This window comes from Helianthus annuus, chromosome 1 (genome assembly GCF_002127325.2).
Source record: "Helianthus annuus cultivar XRQ/B chromosome 1, HanXRQr2.0-SUNRISE, whole genome shotgun sequence".
Taxonomy (NCBI): domain Eukaryota; kingdom Viridiplantae; phylum Streptophyta; class Magnoliopsida; order Asterales; family Asteraceae; genus Helianthus; species Helianthus annuus.
In genome coordinates this window covers 110,085,536-110,103,804 of record NC_035433.2, presented here as the reverse complement: position 1 = coordinate 110,103,804, position 18,269 = coordinate 110,085,536, and the positions used below count along the sequence as shown (strand labels likewise).

The 18,269-nt window shown below is 40.0% G+C and overlaps 1 protein-coding gene across 2 annotated transcripts in view; it reads left to right on the top strand.

Moving 5' to 3' along the window:
- Positions 1–18,269, top strand: part of LOC110873510 (disease resistance protein At4g27190) — a 49,877-nt gene that overhangs the window by 19,050 nt on the left and 12,558 nt on the right. The window lies entirely within an intron of this gene.

Sequence of the window (18,269 nt, the reverse complement as noted above, 5' to 3'; positions counted from 1 at the left end):
TTTTTTCCTTTTGATGTGAAAGTATTTATAAGCCTTAACTAGCATTTATAACTATTTATAACTACTAAATATCAATTACAATATTTATCAAAGTTTACATCAAATCTTTAAAAAAAACTGAATAATAAAGTTAGCATGATATAATGGTTATCCCCACTAACAACCACTTTTTTATATGGTCGGACCATGAACTAATTACAGATCCTCCAACGGATTGATTTGATAATTACACATCCTTCAGCGGTCGGCCTGTAAACGTGACCAACATGTCAAATCAAACTTCATAATTTAACTTTATTTTAATATTTTCTTTAAACTCGGGTTCAATATGTGGGTCAGACGATTTAGGGGTAGGTAGACATAGGGTGTGGGGAAATGAAAACGATAGTTGATGACTGTCGTAAGGGTCAATCAAAAACCTGATTAAACTACGTAGATAGCGTAAGTAGGGTATCGTATCCACGGGGAATTTGTGGTTAGCGTTAAAGAAATTAAACTAAACTAAATTATCTAAATTGGGGGTTTGTCTGTAGATTTAAAAGAAAACACGATTTGTCACAAAAGGTGTTATCAATATTAAGAAGAAGTAACCTCCACCCGGAATCCCGAATACCCGTTTTAACATAAAAATCCATTTTCTGATTCAAAACACCACATAGACATGGCCTCGGAATTAATGAATTTGATTAGTTAATAGGGATAGTTTTTAAGATTCACTATGCAACCTAATAACCCGTTTGATTGTATCAATTACCCACCAATTTACCAACCCGCTAACAAGCAAGAAAGTTGCCAATACGCTTAATAAATGACAAGTAATTCAAACACAAGAAACGTTTACCAATAATCCAACACAAGTGGTCAAGATATACCAGTTTACAAGAATCAGAAAAAACGAATAATTAAGTCAAACCGCGTAAACGTTCATCCGGGCGGAAGTCACGAGGAGTTTAACAGCTCATAGTAGTCTTCACAGCATCGGTTGTCATCCCGATTAGGTTAGACTTCATGAATTGGCTTGGAAGATGAGATAGAACAATTAAATTCGTCCCTGATGTTCTCCTTGTGTTCGACGATGACGGCTGTTAATAATCGATCCCCCTACCCCGTATTGACGGCTGATGAGTATCTTTTATAATAAATCCTCTTGTTCATGTAATAAGTTTGCCAAGCCCAACTGCGGCCCAATAGTTGTGTCCCTCAATGATGATCTCGGCCCAAAAATCTCCTCCAAAATCCTTGCATGTGCCGCTTCTAATTGTCCCCTTGACTTCCGATTTTTGTCACAATAAAATAAGGATGATGCCTCTTAATAAGGCCGTGGGATATAGGGCGGGAGTTTTGGTGTGGGTTGGGGTAAAACGCCCAAGTCACCACTCCGGGTGAGCTTGGGTTGGGGCGTGGCCCCTTGGGGCTTGGGTTTTAAATCGGGCGTGGGGCGGGGGAGCAAGGTGACATGGCGGTTTGTGAATGGCCCAAAGAAAAGAGCCGTTGGGCTAGCCGTTGGCCAACGACTATATTTAAAAAAAAAATTCTTTGATTTTTTCACTATAAAAAACTCACATTTTACTTCCATTTTTACCACATTCAACCACATCTTCTATACATCTTCAATTCTCCTTCTACAAAACGAAAAAATGTATCCTTACAACCGTCCTTTTGACCCGAGCAACCCGTATGGATTTCAAGAGTTTGAGGACCTTTTGGATGATTCGCCAAGCTCAAACCGGCCTGAGCATGGAAGAAATGCCTCAAGAAGGCGTGCTTAAAAACAAACGGCATCGTCTTCAGCTGGGAGTTCTGGCTCGCGTAGGTGAATATACAGCGACCAGTTGGATGACATTTCATGCAAGTTGGATACATTCAACGTATTCCAACAACAAAGGGCCGAAATACGAAGGAGCAAAGAAGCTAGAGATGCCTCTAGAGATGCCCTGAAACAAAGACGAGATGATTTGAAAATTCTATCCCAGCCGATTGATCACCTACAGGGTGACGAGTTAGAAATAGTCTTAGCGTTGAGTGAAGAGATAAAAAAACAAATATAAAAGTTAGGAATTTTTTTTTTTTTTTGTAATCTTCTTTTTTTCTAATTTTCTTTATTTAAAAGTATTAAAAAAATTAAATTTGTGTTATTGGGTCTGCCCAGCGGGTCAGCCCACAAGCCCACCAAACCCACGCCCCCCAAACCCCCGCCCACCATACCGTGTGTTCTTGTGGGTTTCCCATGTCTGCCACCCCGTTCCACATATCAACCAATGCCCCAACCCCCACCCCATCATACCCCATGGTCTAAATTCCCCACTTTCATCTATATTGCCAGTTAGCCAATGCCCATATGTCAAATTAATTGACATCGAATACCTGCACAAAAGTGTCATATGTTAATTTTAGTTTTCTTTATTTAAATTACATCACAACAAATCATTTGATTTATATTATTTATATACATAAAATATCTAATATGAATATTACTTAATATTATGTAGTTTTACTTTTTTGGTGGCTAATTATTAATATCTATTTTTATCTTTAATTTGATCATTATAACTCGTTTCCACCTTAACCCGTATGATAATAAAATCACATCAAAGAACCATAATTTTAGCAAATATCAATGCATTTTAATTATAATAAATATGAACTAGAGTCTACCTAAAATGCACCGATCAAATCCCCACACTTATATTTTTTCGTCCCGAAAAAATTATTTGTAATGGAATCACAATCAGAACATTAGCATCTAATATATTCGATTATATTATTTAACAAGTCAAACCACACGTTAACCAGGATTGCAGGTATAAGATCCACCTAAACCCAACCGCCAGCTTCCAAGCCCTTATTCACGATTCATTTAAGTTCAAGCAATTTATAGTCATCTATGGATCCCACACTCAAAAGACTACAATGCCACCTAATCTCGTTTCGAGCTTATGAGATTAAAAGATATCAAATCTACCGTCTTATATAAAAACCCTTATGCTATTCCGATTAAACTTTTGATGGATAGATGGATGATATTGTGAGCTTTGCATGCTTTTGTATACGATCAGTTCAGCGGACATACGCCACACGAGTCACCATCCCCATGGTTAATGCCATAAACTTCACGTTTTTTTTACATGTGCTCAGATGAATGGATGGAATATTTTTTTGGGCGCCACACTGTTTCGGATTTGTTTTCATAAAAAGAAACAGGTGTGCCAATTTAATCGGAAAAACTTATAAGTTTTTTACTTATGACGTACCCCTTATACTCTCTATAGTTTCAGTTTTGCCAAAGCTTCTAAGGTGAGAACCCACAAGACTCCTAATTTAAGTTATATTATATCATTCCTAAGGAACTCATCAACTGACTGGGCCTACCCACATATCCTAAATTAGACGCATGACTGACTGTTCATTATCTCATATATATAATAATTAAATGCCAACGATCCAATTATACCTATCATTTTCCATTTATTGCAAAAACTTTCTGGAAGCATTTTCTATTTTTTTCAATTTTTTTTAATTTTGATTTTTTCAAGGGTTTTTTTTTTTTTTTTTTTTTTTTTTTTTTTTTTTTTTTTTTTTTTTTTTATACGACATGACTACAACACTACTAGACACTAGTTTCCCCTCCCCACACTTATTTCCTTCATTGTCCTCAATGGAGCGAGAAACTATCTACGACACAACTAAAAACATAAATAAAAACATATAGATAATGGAACAGACTCCCCTGATTTGACGCGGTTGAATCCTTTCAGGCTTGTTCTACCATAACCGTATAGCATTTCATTCGTGGTTGCTTCAACACGGGACGCTTTTCTTTAAATTATTCGAATCACTTTCGTCCAAATGGAGATTGAGTATGGACAAAAGTGATCGTCACCTCCTCAGACTTCCCCACACTTGGGTAAACGTATCCGTGAAGATAATTAAAACTTGGAAGAACACACACGCAACACAAAACAACACAAAAATACAATACTCTACATCCTCGGGTTGCCTCCCGAGAGCGCTAAGTTTTAGATCTTCAGCCAGATCGTACCTGATATGCGCTACGGTGGTTTGAATGCACATTTACCCCTTGTATTTCCAATGAATGCCCAGAATTTTACATGCCATCTCCATAAGCTCGTCAGTATAATTGGCATGTTTAGAAAGCAACTGCAGGTTTGGCTGATCCACTTCAGGAGATATACACCGATGTCTTGTAGCTTCGCCCTTTTCATCTTCTTCCTCGAATCCTCTTCCCCACACTTGTTAATTGGAATGATTGATATGGGAAGAGGTTCGGTACACAAATTCATCTCATCAGACTGCTCTGCCTCATCATCCTCACACACCATTTGATCCACCAGTGACTCTTCATCAGATAAAGGATTCATTGGTGTGATATTATCCTCCACAACCTCCTCCTCCATGTGAGAATAATCTCTAATATCATCAGGTGATGGTGAAAGACGCTCTTCTAATTCTATCTTCATCTTTAACTTTTGACACTTGGAAACTAGAAAGCTGATTCGATCTTCATCGGAAAGGTTGGGTGCTGATAAATACTGCTCGAGTTTGGACAAAATCACTTCCAACGTAGCAAGCTTTTTCTCCTCCTCGGTCTGATAAGTATAGACACCCTCGGGCTCAGAATATTCCTCGGGATGATACTGTCGGTATCCCTGATACGGTCTTGAGATGTACGCATCCATCATTTTTTTATTCCAATACTCTGGATTTTCCAAATACACCGCACACACATCATCATAATCATAAGTATGATCACGACCACAACAGAAACATCGTCCATCCGTCCTTGGCTCATAATAAGCATCCTCGTCCCGATCCCATCCGTCAGAGTAATAACCATCCTCCACTGTTGTATCAGAATTGTAGAAATATGGTAGATAGGAAGAATTCTCATAGCAAGGCATTGGTAGTTCTTCCAATTTCGCTTTTTCCCGTCTAAATCGGGCCTCGTGGCAACCAATACACGGGTGAAGTGGTTCCCCGCACAACTTGCATGAAGAAGAGCCGCAAAATATAGTAAGATCTGTCATCCTGCACAAACACAGCTCAACTACCCACGTAAATCACGAACAAACCAGATAAAACAAAAAATATTTTTGGATTTTTTTTTAATTTTTTTAGAAAGCAAGAACAACTAACTAACTAATTAACACTAAGCGCACTAATTCCCCGGCAACGGCATTTTGATGACTGTCGTAAGGGTCAATCAAAAACCTAATTAAACTACGTAGATAGCATAAGTAGGGTATCGTATCCACGGAGAATTTTGGTTAGCGTTAAAGAAATTAAACTAAACTAAATTATCTAAATTGGGGGTTTGTCTGTAGATTTAAAAGAAAACACGATTTGTCACAAAAGGTGTTATCAATATTAAGAAGAAGTAATCTCCACCCGGAATCCCGAATACCCGTTTTAACATAAAAATCCATTTTCTGATTCAAAACACCACATAGACATGGCCTCGGAATTAATGAATTTGATTAGTTAATAGGGATAGTTTTTAAGATTCACTATGCAACCTAATAACCCGTTTGATTGTATCAATTACCCACCAATTTACCAACCCGCTAACAAGCAAGAAAGTTGCCAATACGCTTAATAAATGACAAGTAATTCAAACACAAGAAACGTTTACCAATAATCCAACACAAGTGGTCAAGATATACCAGTTTACAAGAATCAGAAAAAACGAATAATTAAGTCAAACCGCGTAAACGTTCATCCGGGCGGAAGTCACGAGGAGTTTAGCCGCTCATAGTAGTCTTCACAGCATCGGTTGTCATCCCGGTTAGGTTAGACTTCATGGATTGGCTTGGAAGATGAGATAGAACAATTAAAGTCGTCCCTGATGTTCTCCTTGTGTTCGACGATGACGGCTGTTAATAGTCGATCCCCCCTACCCCGTATTGACGGCTGATGAGTATCTTTTATAATAAATCCTCTTGTTCATGTAATAAGTTTGCCAAGCCCAACTGCGGCCCAATAGTTGTGTCCCTCAATGATGATGTCGGCCCAAAAATCTCCTCCAAAATCCTTGCATGTGCCGCTTCTAATTGTCCCCTTGACTTCCGTTTTTTGTCACAATAAAATAAGGATGATGCCTCTTAATAAATTCCCCACTTTCATCTATATTGCTAGTTAGCCCATGCCCATATGTGAAATTAATTGACATCGAATACCTGCACAAAAGTGTCATATGTTAATTTTAGTTTTCTTTGTTTAAATTACATCACAACAAATCATTTGATTTATATTATTTATATACATAAAATATCTAATATAAATATTACTTAATATTATGTAGTTTTAGGGGCTGTTTGGTAGCCTCTAAATGGTCATTAAAAGGCTACATCTTAATGGAACCATTAAGAATTTTACCTATGAGAAGGTAGAAGAATGTGACATGTGATGATTTACCATTCAGAGGTTAGCTCTTAACCATTCAGACTTGAGGTTACCTCTTATTCATTCAGAGTTTTAAACTATTAAGAGGTAGCAACTGAACGGTCATTAAGAGGCTACCAAACAGCCCCTTAGTTTTCTGATGGCTAATTATTAATATCTATTTTTATCTTTAATTTGATCATTATAACTCGTTTCCACCTTAACCCGTATGATAATAAAACCACATCAAAGAACCATAATTTTAGCAAATATCAATGCATTTTAATTATAATTAATATGAACTAGAGTATACCTAAAATGCACCGATTAATAGTAATGTTTGAACCCTCAAAACTTTAACATGTTTTATAATTATATACCAAGTTGATGGTATCAAATAGCTAAAATACATAAATATATTTTATTCGGTGCATATTTATTCTCCAATGTTGTTCTAGAACCCTAGATGGTAGCCCCCATTAATCACCATGTTTAGATATCTTTAGTTAAATATCTTGACTTTCCTATAGACTTTCAAGGCTAGTCTAGACTTTTTCAAGGCTTCCAACTTATATAAGAAATTTTGTAACGTTTCTAGCGACTTTTGAGTAGCTCTAAATGCTTCAAGAAATGCCCAGAAGTTCTTGATTCCGAAAGCTTATACTTGAATTTAAGTGGGTCGTGACATTCTTCAAAATCTAAATCCATGACATCCACGTCATGTTTCTTAGCAGTATTTTTTTTAACTTTTTGAGGATTCGTTACTTCTTGACTCCTTTAATAGAGCGTTCGTGGTCAAGAACTTTTTATGATCATGAACTGCCCGTATTGGCCTCGTTAACTTGCACTATTATGACTCTGCTTGTCACACCCCAACCGATGACGCAAACATCGGGGTGCGGCACTAAACGATTCAGATTGTTCAGAAGTTTCCACAACACTAAATGTGTCAATATAGATTAATCAAGATTCATATCAAATTGTCTAAACATCAACCACTCATCAAAGTATCAATTACATAACATTAAACATTGTTCAGTTTTCTCAAATTAACTAGGTGAGTTTCTAAGCGTCATCCTAGCTTGTTTCTTGGATCCAGCATCCAGCATCCTTTCAGCCTGCAACATGTATTAAGATAATGTCAATACAATAATGTACTGACGAGTATACAAGTTTGAGTATATAGTATCATAATAGTTTAAAAGACTCATATCCGTCATGTAAACATATAAAAGTTTCAGCCATGCTAGTTAAAGCAGTCCAAGTGATAGCCCAAGAATCCCAATGCGTTTAAAAGCTCTTCCCCGAGAATAATGGGAAGATAAACGTCTCCTCCTAACAATAACCCGAGAATAATGGGGAGGTGCATTACTCCTATAGCGCTACTATTGTTAAGGCGGAACTACACACAGGGATTAAACGTTCACATAACATAAAGAATCAAGAATCCAAAAAGTATCAAGTTTCACGTTCACACAGGATAGAGTATGTTTCCAAACAAGTATCAAGTTTATAGAATACATGTAGCATCCCAAAAGTGTTTAAAACAAAAAGGGATCGAGTATACTCGCAGTGGGTGCTAAGTATTGACACCTACTATTGGATTGAAGGGAGCGCCGAGATTAGCCTAATTATAGTTTACAGTGTAAGCGTTGAACAGAATAACGAAAAGTTCAAAGTGTCGGACCAGGTCCCTGATCGGATGGCCATCCGGACGGACGGTCATCCGGTCGGATGACCTGTTAGATTAGACGGACCACTATCCGATTGGATGGTCATCCGGACGGATGACCATTCGATTGAATGGTCGTTCGATCAAAGAGTGTGTTTCCAAAATGTACAAACTTTTGAAGTTTTCGTTGTAGTATAAATCTAAGTCGTTCGATCGGATAGTCATCCAATCGGATGGCCTTTCGGTCGAATGACTGTTCGAGTGTAAGTTTCAAGGTTTAAAGTTCTGATTTAAAATAGTTTAAGCATTGAAGGCTACGGGGAACAGGTCGTTCGATCGGATGACCGTCCGATCGGATGGTCATTCGGCAACGTGATCCTTTTTTCCCTTGTAACCATCGTAAAGTTTCTAAGTTTGAATTTAGCGGAGACGAGGTGGTACGTATCAAGACAACGGAAAACTCACCAAAGTTCAGTCTGTCTGGTCAGATGGGAATCACCCCTTTCAATCAGACGGATGTTCTTTGACAAAGTTTCATGTCTGACCCGTAACTTGGTCATCTCTCTGGTGGAAATCCGTTATTGAGCCGACTCCAGACTAAGGAATAAGTCCTTGGCCTGTTTTGGTTCCAGACACCACCGTTTTGAGTGAAAGTTTAAGAAAGTTTGAAGAAAGTATGAATTTAACCGAAAACATCTGGATTTTGTAGAGATTCGTGGTAAAACACGTAGAAATCTCTTAGATCTGAGCTAAAGCTTGACGAAAATGATATCACACAGCTGATTGTATAAACCGCCATGATGAAGTCATCCTCAAGAACTCGAATCCTAGTGATTTCACGTGAAAAGTGTGATTTTGATGAAGAATCATGTGAGGAAAAGTGTATAGATCAAAGTTGAACAAGAATCAAGTGGAAAACTTACAAGAATCACCCAAAAATGGAAGAACAGTTCCTTTGGATGAGGGTGCGTGCGTCTGATCGGAGGAGCCTGTCACATCAGTGAGGAATGATGTGACAGCTCGTACTTATAGTGCAAGAGGGTTAGTAAGGCGGTGCAGGAGTTGGATCGGATGGCTGTTCGGTCGAATGGCTGTTCGGTCGGATGGTCATCCGACCGGGTCATCCAATCGGATGGTCATCCATCGGATGTCCATTTGGATAGCCGATACCCGTTTGCTAGATTTTCCGACTTTGGTTTGTTTGCGAGCTAGATTAATTGTTGCGTTGCGTATAATTGTGTAGTATTATTACATGACAAGATTATTAACACAAAGTTTCCATGTATCCAAGTTTACATAAGTGTCAAGTCTCTAGTTTCTCGTTTAACATCTCAATCTTTCACAAGTCTCAAGAGTCAAGAATCAAGTATCAAGAGTCAAGCCTCAAGTCTCTAGTTTTAAGAATCAAGTATCTAGTATCAAGTATCAAGAATCAAAAATCAAGTATCAAGAATCAAGTATCACCAAGATTCAAGTTGCAAAGTATCAAGATTCACAAAGTTTCAAGTATCATCAGAGTTAAGTTTCACATAGCATAAGGACTAGAATTGACAAAAAGGTAAAAGTTCAGGGACGCAGGGCGTTACAGTCTCCCCTCCTTTAGGAGATTTCGTCCCCGAAATCTAAGAGGAAGACTGCTTGAAGAGCTGCGGATACTTGGCCTTCATCTCACTCTAGAGTTCCCAAGTGAATTCAGCGCCACGCTTTCCTTCCCATTGAACCTTGACTATGAAAATTTTGCTGCACCTCAATCGCTTGACACCTTGATCCATGATTTTGACCGGTTTCTCCACAAAGTGTAGAGTTTCATTTATTTGCAAGTCTTCGAGGGGAACCTGTTGTTCCTCGTCGGACAGGCATTTACGAAGATTAGATACGTGGAACATCGGATGTACGTTGTTTAGTTCTTGTGGCAGGTCGAGTCTGTACGCCACCTTGCCAATATTTTCGAGTATCGTGATAGGACCCACATAGCGAGGGGCGAGCTTTCCCTTCTTACCAAAGTGAACCACTCCCTTCCAGGGAGATACCTTGAGAAGAACCCGATCTCCAACATCAAATTCCAGAGGCTTACGCCTTTTATCAGCATAACTCTTTTGTCTGCTCCTAGCCTTGATCAAGTTATCACGGATCTGAAGAATCTTATCCGTTGTCTCTTGAATGATTTCAGGGCTAGTAAGTTGCTTGTCACCAACCTCATGCCAGCTGAGAGGAGATTGGCACTTGCGACCATATAAAGCTTCGAAAGGAGCCATTTGAATACTGGAAAGATAGTTGTTGTTATACGAGAACTCAATCAAGGGTAAATGTACATCCCAGTTACCACTAAAGTCGATGACACAGGAACGAAGCATATCCTCTAGGGTCTGGATAGTACGTTCGGTCTATCCATCCGTTTGAGGATGAAAGGCTGTACTAAGATTCAGATGAGAACCCATAGCGGATTGAAACGTTTGCCACAGACGGGAAGTGAAACGACTATCACGATCAGAGATTATGTCAAGAGCTATGCCATGACGATATATGATCTCATCGGTATAGATTCGAGCAAGTTTCTCCACTTTATAATCTTCGCGAATAGGAAGAAAGTGGGCTGATTTAGTCAAACGGTCAATGATCACCCAAATAATATCATGACCAATAAGTGTACGGGGTAGTTTAGTTATAAAGTCCATAGCGATGCTATCCCATTTCCAAACAGGGATTTCGGGTTGTTTAAGAAGACCCGAAGGACGTTGATGTTCAGTCTTTACCTTCGTGCAAGTAAGGCACTTAGAGATGTATGCAACAATGTCCTTCTTTATACCAGGCCACCAATAATTCATATGCAAGTCATGGTACATCTTATCTACACCTGGATGAATAAAGTATCGGGATTTGTGAGCCTCATTCATAATGAGCTCACGAAGATTATCGCAATCTGGCACCCAAATGCGATTGAGATAGTATTGAAGTCCATCAGACTTAGTTTCAAGTTGATCAACACTAGCACCTCGTACTTCAATAAATAGACTACCTTCATTAGCTGAAGAATACTGAGCTTCACGGATACAAGCATGAAAATCACTAGAAATATGAAAGCAACAGATAGTATTAACATGAGCCTTACAATTAAGAGCATCAGCCACAACATTTGCCTTGCTAGGATGGTAGCGAATCTCGCAGTCGTAGTTGTTAAGCAATTCCACCCAACGCCTCTGTCGCATGTTCAGTTCCTTTTGGTTAAAGATATGTTGAAGGCTCTTATGGTCAGTGAAAACCGCACACTTAGTTCCATATAGGTAGTGTCGCCAAATCTTTAACGCAAACACAACTGCACCAAGCTCCAGATCGTGAGTAGTATAGTTTTTCTCATGTATTTTGAGTTGGCGGGAGGCATAAGCGATAACCTTGTCCCGCTGCATGAGCACACAGCCCAAGCCACGGTTCGAGGCATCACAATATACCACGAAGTCATCATTCCCATCAGGGAGAGTAAGGACAGGAGCATTACAAAGACGATTCTTCAGAGTTTGAAAGGATTCCTCTTGCTCAGGACCCTAAGCAAAAGGTTTCTCTTTCCGAGTCAAAGTAGTAAGAGGAACGACGATCTTAGAAAAGTCTGAGATGAATCGACGGTAATAACACGCCAATCCTAGGGAGGAACGAATCTCAGATGTGGATTTAAGTGTACTCCGATTCTTCACCGCTTCGATTTTAGACGGGTCAACATGAATACCTTGTTTACTAAAACGTGCCCTAGAAATTGTACTTCATCAATCCAAAACTCACACTTAGAGAATTTAGTGTATAAGCGTTTACCATGTAATAGCTCCAGCATCAAGCGTAAATTACGTTCATGATCAGATCTAGTTTTCGAATAAATAGGTATATCATCAATGAAGACTATCACAAAACGATCCAAATAAGGTTTACAAACACGATTCATCAGATCCATGAACACAGCGGCGTTGGTCAAGCCAAAAGGCATAATCACGAACTCGTAGTATCCATAACGAGTGCGAAACGCAGTTTTGGGGATATCATCTTCGAGAAGACGGAGCTGATGATAACCAGATCGAAGGTCGATTTTCGAGAAACAGGACGCGCCTTGCAGTTGGTCAAATAGATCATCGATACGAGGGAGAGGATAATGATTCTTAATGGTAAGCTTATTAAGTTCACGGTAGTCGATACACAGACGAAACGAACCATCTTTCTTCTTGACAAATAGTACAAGAGCACCCCACGGAGAGGTACTTGGACGAATGAATCCCTTGTCAAGCAGTTCTTGTAGTTGACTAGATAGTTCTTGCATCTCGGAAGGTGCAAGTCGGTAAGGAGCCTTCGCGACATGAGTCGCACCAGGTATGAGATCAATACGAAAATCAAGAGATCTAGGAGGAGGAAGACCAGGAAGATCCTCAGGAAAGACGTCAGGGAAATCACACACTACTGGAACATCGCTTATGTTCTTTCCCTTGCCCTTTTGTTCCACCATGTGGGCCAAGAAGGCAAAGTACTTTTTACGTAAGCACCTGTTCGCCTGTGTGCATGACATCAACTTCAGTCCCCTAGAAGGTCGGTCTCCATAGACGTGTAAAATATCGCCGGACGGAAGAGGTAAACGAACATACTTCTCTTGATAAGCGATCTCGGCATGATTCTTACGCAACTGATCCATGCCGATTATGACATCGAAACTATCCAATTGCATGGGTATAAGATCATTAGTAAAGACGTGGTCGTTAAGAGTCAAGGAACAACCACTAAGGATAGAATCAACTAGAATAGACTTTCCATCGGCAACCTCGACCGAAAACGACTTAGGTAGCTTAGAGCGTGCACATTTTAACAAAGATTCGATTTCTACGGACACAAAGCTTCTATCGGCACCAGTATCAAATAGTATCGAAGCGTAAAGGTTATTGACAAGAAACGTACCATTAACGACGTCATTGTCGTTACGAGCTTGATTAACATTAACGTTGAACGCTCGTCCACGAGCGGCTGGCTATTGCTCCTGGTTTAGCTGAGAACACTGATTACGAAGATTAGTAGTATCTCCACACTTGTAGCATCCACGAACAGCGTTGACTGGCCTAGGATTTTGCGGAGGAGCTGGGGGAGCTGGTAGAGCTGCCTAAACTGGGGCTTGCTGTGCTTGGTTAACTTGACGGCAGTAGGCAGTTGTGTGATCATAGCGATTGCAGTTGGTACACAGGCGGCAAGCAGAAGTTACAGGGTGATGAAAATTACAAGTTGCACACTTAGGATGAGGCCCAGTGTGCGGCTTTTTGTTCTCCGGAGCAGGAGGGTTTAGAACAAGAGCAGCAGGAGTAGTCTTAACAGCAAGGCTTGCAGTAGGGACAATCCCATTGCACCCTAAACCCTGAGACTTTCTCTTCTTGTTCCTGCTGCCACTTGGCTGCTGAGTAACTGAGTTCGCTGATTTGGAGTGAGCAGGAGTAGCGAACTGTTTGTTAGGGACACGGTTGTTATTTAAACTTGCGGCAAGATGATAAACTTCTTCAATAGTCTCTAGCTGAGCTGCTTCAATCGAATCACGCATGGCACGAAGTAAGCCATTGATGTACTTGGTTATCATGCGCTTCGGGGTAGAAACCAAGTGGGGAACGATTATGCTGAGTTGCTTAAAACAGGTAGTATAAGCCAAGTTGTTATCTCCAACTTGCTTGAGATGCCAAAACTCTTCCTCAAGCTTTTGTTGTTCATGGGGAGGGCAAAATTCGAGCATCATCAATTCTCGCACCTCTGGCCATGGAAGAGCATAAGCTTCTTCGTTAGAGTGGATGTTTCTTTCATTCGACTACTACTCAAGAGCTCTGCCTTGAAACATTCCCGTTGCACTCCTAGTCTTTAAATGTTCTGGGCACTCGCTGTTAATGAAGGTAACCTCGATGCTGTCGAACCATTCCAGCATAGCAGTCACCCCATCACTGACTGTGAAAGGCTTAGGATTGCAAGAGACGAAATGTTTGTAGCTGAACTTCGTAGGCTTTAGTTTCTATCCTTTAGATTCCACATAGGAAGGATGAGTGTTTGACCCTTGGATCTCAGAGACGATCTTTGGCACGATGCGAGCGATCTGATCGGCCACGAATGACATCATATTTTTCTGAGAGTTTTCCCTGGATCTCTTGAGAGAGTCGGATTGTTTGCGGGAAGACATCTAAAGGAAAGGATCATATAAGTCTAGATCACAAAGTCTCACAGTACATAGATTCGCACACGGTTGCATAAAGACTCAAGTTTCACATAGTTTCAGAACGTTCAACAAGTTTCTCATAGTTCGAAAGATTCAACATCCGCAAACCCACGACTTTCGCATGGCACGTAGTACGAAAGTTTGGTGACATGTCAGAAACACTTATATATAAGAAGTACCAGCGGCGTATCCGCCATGTTTCGGGCATATCACATCCTCCTCATATTCGGTGTCATGTTACGTGTCGCATTTTGCCAACCATAACAATACACTCCACCATTATCACATACACGTAGATCAATCCAATAGTTTCACGTAGATTATCGTTCAACATCCTCTCCATAGTCAACAAAACAACGAATTCCACATGGCACGTGTTACGAAAGTTTGGCGACATGATAGAAACACTTATATATAGGAAGTACCAGTGGCGTATCCACCATGTTTCGATCACACCACGTCCGTCTCGTCGTCGGTGTCATGTTTCGCCACCCATAACATTAGACTCCATCATTTTCACATAGATCAATCAAGTAGTCTCAACATTTCCACCACGAGTCTGCAAAACCACGAATTTCACATAGCACGTGGTACGAAAGTTCGGTAACATGCCAGAAACACTTATATATAGGAAGTACCAGCGGTGTATCCACCATGTTTCGGACATGTCACGTTCGTCTCGTCTTCGGTGCTAGGCTACGTTTCGTATTTTGCCACTCAGAACAACACATACGCATTAGAGTACACATAGATTAAACAAGTAGTCCACATAGTTCAATGTCTCAACATTCTCATCACCGGTCTGCAAAATAACACATTTCGCATGGCACGTGGTACGAAAGTTGATAACATGTCGGAAACACTTATATATAGGAAGTACCAGCGGCGTATCCACCATGTTTCGTCCGTGTCACTTCTGTCTCGTCTTTCAGTGCCATGTTACATGTAGTGTTTTGCTACCTACAACAGCACATAGATTAGCCAAATAGTTTCACATAGTGTTACGTCCAATCATGTTTCACATAGTTTAATCAAGATTCCACGTAGTTTATCACAACGAGTAAAGCATCATAAATTTAGTTCGATCTTGTGAGATTTTGATTATTGTCTAGATTGCGGACATACGTGCGATTTGTGTAAAAAGTCTCAAAATGAACGAAGAATCAAGTTTAAAACCACATATAAAAATCAAGATAACATAAAAGATAGGCTTCATAAAACATAGGATTGTTCTGGGTAGAGGAATGGTGACTAACCAAAGTGAATGGAACCCCTCTCGAATTGAGGCAACATGTCTTGACTTACTTAGACAAATACGTCATTGATGTTAGGCCTACGATATATATCCTTTCGATCATTACACATTCCTAATTGATTGGGAATTTTGAGACTTTGGCTAAACAGAAAAATCAAAGAGTGGGACTAGCTATCAAGGTGTGAGTTTCACCTCTAACTTGAAAACTTCATACCCAAACAGCGTCGGTACTTATCAAAAGATAAGACCTACTAGAATATAGTATGGAAATCTCCTTCAAGGTTTGGATGTCACTCCTGGCTTGAAGGTAACTCTCGTGCAAAACACAAACACTGCATGGCAGCGTTTTCAAAGTATCCAAGTGTATGTTATGTCAGCCTTAGGAAGAGCATGTAGTTCTTAACAGGAATATGTGTTGCTAGGAAGCAAGTACGGTAGAATGCATAAGTCTTAAACAACAGATAAGAGTCAAGATTCCTAGAACTATAGACTAGGCAAAGCATTCCTACTTTTCCTAATTCGCTATAGATATGGCTCTGATATCAATCTGTCACACCCCAACCGATGGCAGAAACATCGGGGTGCGGCACTAAGCAATTCAGATTGTTCAGAAGTTTCCACAACACTAAATGTGTCAATATAGATTGATCAAGATTCATATCAAATTGTCTAAAACATCAACCACTCATCAAAGTATCAAGTACATAACATTAAACATTGTTTAATTTCTTAAATTAATTAGGTGAGGGTCTAAGCGTCATCCTAACTTGTTTCTTGGATCCAGCATCCTATCAGCCTGCAACATGTATTAAAATAATGTCAATACAATAATGTACTGGCGAGTATACAAGTTTGAGTATATAGTATCATAATAGTTTAAAAGACTCATATCCGTCATGTAAACATATAAAAGTTTTATCCATGCTAGTTTACGCAGTCCAAGTGATAGCCCAAGAATTCCAATGCGTTTAAAAGCTCTTCCCCGAGAATAATGGGAAGATAAATGTCTCCTCCTAACAATACCCCCGAGAATAATGGGGAGTTGCATTACTCCTATAGCGCTACTATTGTGAAGGCGGAACTACACACAAGGATTGAACGTTCACATAGCATTAGGAATCAAGAATCCAAAAAGTATCAAGTTTCATATTCACAGAGGAAAGAGTATGTTTCCAAACAAGTATCAAGTTTATAGAATACATGTTGCATCCCAAAAGTGTTTAAAACAAAAAGGGATCGAGTATACTCACAGTGGGTGCTAAGTAGCGACACCTACTATTGGATTGAAGGGAGCGCCGAGATTAGCCTGATTATAGTTACAGTGTAAGCGTTGAACAGAATAACGAAAAGTGCAAAGTGTCGGACCAGGTCCCTGATCGGATGGCCATCCGGATGGATGGTCATCCGGTCGGATGACCTGTTAGATTAGACGGACCACATCCGATCGGATGGTCATCCGGACAGATGTCCATTCGATCGAATGGTCATTCGATCAAAGGGTGTGTTTCCAAAATGTACAAACTTTTGAAGTTTTCGTTGTAGTATAAATCCAAGTCGTTCGATCGGATGGTCATCCGATCGGATGGCCGTTCGGTCGAATGACTTTTCAAGTGTAAGTTTCAAGGTTCAAAGTTCTGATTTAAAATAGTTTAAGCATTGAAGGCTGTGGGGAGCAGGTCGTTCGGTCGGATGATCGTTCGATCGGATGACCGTCTGATCGGATGGTCATTCGTCTACGTGATCCTTTTTCCCTTGTAACCATAGTAAAGTTTCTAAGTTTTAATTTAGCAGAGACGACGTAGTACATATCAAGACAACGAAAAACTCACCAAGGTTCAGTCTGTCTGGTCGGATGGGAATCACCGCTTTCAATCGGACGGCTGTTCTTTGACAAAGTTTCATGTCTGACCCGTAACCTGGTCATCTCTCCGGTGGAAATGCGTTATTGAGCCGACTCCAGACTAAGGAACAAGTCCTTGGCCTATTTTGGTTCCAGACACCACCGTTTGGAGTGAAAGTTTAAGAAAGTTTGAAGAATGTGTGAATTTAACCGAAAAAATCTGGATTTTGTAAAGATTCGTGGTAAAACACGTAGAAATCTCTTAGATCTGAGCTAAAGCTTGACGAAAATGACATCACACAGCTGATTGTACAAACCACCATGATGACGTCATCCTCAAGAGCTCAAATCTTAGTGATTTCACGGTGAAAAGTGTGATTTTGATGAAGAATCATGTGAGGAAAATTGTATAGATGAAAGTTGTACAAGAATCAAGTGGAAAACTTACAAGAATCGCCCAAAAATGGAAGAAAAGTGCCTTAGAACGAGGGTGCGTGTGTCTGGTCGGAGGAGCCTGTCACATCAGTGAAGAATGATGTGACAGGTCGTATTTATAGTGCAAGAGGGTAAGTAAGGCGGTGTAGGAGTTGGATCGGATGGCTGTTCGGTCGAATGGCCCTCTGAACGGATGACCATCCGATCGGATGTCCATTCAGAAAGCCGAGACCCGTTTGCTAGATTTTCCGACTTTGGTTTGTTAGCGAGCTAGATTAAGTGTTGCGTTGCGTATTATTGTGTAGTATTATTACATGACAAGATTATTAACACAAAGTTTCCATGTTTCCAAGTTTACATAAGTGTCAAGTCTCAAGTTTCTCGTTTAACAAGGTCTCAAAGTTTCACAAGTCTCAAGAGTCAAGAATCAAGAGTCAAGCCTCAAGTCTCTAGTTTTAAG